Genomic DNA, 2033 nt, shown 5'->3' on the forward strand with positions numbered 1-2033 from the left:
TTTTTCACTTCCAAAAACGGTATACTACCGCAAAACGTATGTCCAATACATGTAATGTCCAATACAGTTTTTCACCGTATATAGTAGGGGAATTTACCGTTAACCATTTAACAGGTTTTTACTGTAGCATTTTTACAGTCTTTTACCGTTAAATTCACGGTCATTTTTTACAGTGTACTTCAAATCAAAGTATTTTTTTTAAAACTAGATAATATAATAATAATGAAATAAAAGGTAACTTAAGTGTGAGTATGTTTTCATGACACTTTCAAAAAGTGTTTCAATATATAAAATTATTTTGACTAACATTCTAAAACGTGAAGTACTTGTCATTTTAACTGTAGTGTCTTATTTAATATTACATTTAAAGTTAATATATATTTTTAAACAAACTAAACTGCAGCTTCATCATTTTAAAAGTATATTTCCAAATATATTTAAATACATGTACATACAAGTTTCAATAAAAATGGCATTTTAATATAAATTTAATTTACCATAAATGCTTCTCGGTACATTCAGCTGTACACCTTATTTCAAAGACAACAGAATTATGAAATTACCAATAAAGATGTATTCTAAAGTTCAGCTAATTGCATTTAATATAAATTTAAACTATAATACATTTGGTCACACTTTATTTTAAGGTCCAATTATCACTATTAACAAACCATTAACTACAACTTTTGCCTCAATTAACTCCTAATTTGCTGCTTATTAATAGTTAGTAAGATAGTTGTTACGTTTAGGTATTGGGTCGAATTAGGGATGTAGAATATGGTCATGCAACAGCCAGTATGTTAATAATATGCTTATAAGCAACTAGTTAATAGTGAGAATTGGTCCCTATACTAAAGAGTACTAAACCCTATACTAACTTGCATTTTCATTTTAAGTGCAAATAACATCTAATTGATTGTCCGAAAATATTTGTACTGAAGTTTTTTACATTATTTCTGAAATAAGTACAGAAATCTGATAAATGTCCTGTTATTTAAGATTCAAAACTCAAAAACTTTTCCAAGACATTATGAACAGAATGGTTACAGATTAGCTTTGCATGACATCAAACGGGAGTATGCAGCACAATGCACAATACTATTTTAATCAGCGTACATGTTCAAACAGGACAATCTGGTCAATAAGGAAACATGAATGACGTCAGCGGTGCTAGACTTGACGTTAGTGAAGTAAAGCTGCAGAGTTTAATACAATAAACTCCAATGAGGAATTTGGCTTAGGGTCAAGTCTTAGACAACAAAGTGATGTGACGAACAGGTTTTTCACTACATGTAAAATAAACGTGTTATTTGCCTACTGCAGCATTTGCACTTTCAACAAAAGAAAAATAAGCCATGTCAGGCAAATGAACACCTTTTGGATAGGTTTTATGAGCCTAAAACTGCTCACTATAATATTAAACCATTCAACAGCTAAAAAAATCATTAAAGGGGTCATAGGATGCCCATTTTCCACAAGTTGATATGATTCTTTAGGGTCTTAATGAAAATTCTGTAGCATAGTTTGGTTAAAATTTCTCAATGGTAGTGTAAAAAACATATTTTTTACCCTGTCAAAAACAGCTCTTTTCAGATCAAGCGGTTTTTGTAGCATTTTCCTTTAAATGTTAAAGGGGTCATATGATGCGATTTCAATTTTTCCTTTCTCTTGGAGTGTTACAAGCTCTTGGTGCATAAAGAAGATCTGTAAAGTTGCAAAGACTAAAGTCTCAAATCCAAAGAGATATTCTTTATAAAAGTTAAGAGTCAGCCACGCCTACCTAAAACGGCTCATTCTAACACGCCCCCACATATCTACGTCACGATGTGGGAAGATTTGCATAACGCCGCCCAAATGGAAAATAATGTGTTTTTTGAACCTTAAACCGCATAAACAAATTTTATTACACCAAATAAACAAAATCATGTTCTTTTTAGCAGCATCATATGACCCCTTTAATGAGCTCTGCTGACCCCGCCCCTCTTTTCCGAGCTGCTCTCAGAGAGACTGTTTACTTTAGCCGCATTCATCGT

This window comes from Sinocyclocheilus anshuiensis, unplaced genomic scaffold, assembly GCF_001515605.1.
Source record: "Sinocyclocheilus anshuiensis isolate Anshui unplaced genomic scaffold, SAMN03320099.WGS_v1.1 scaffold718, whole genome shotgun sequence".
NCBI classification, from domain to species: domain Eukaryota; kingdom Metazoa; phylum Chordata; class Actinopteri; order Cypriniformes; family Cyprinidae; genus Sinocyclocheilus; species Sinocyclocheilus anshuiensis.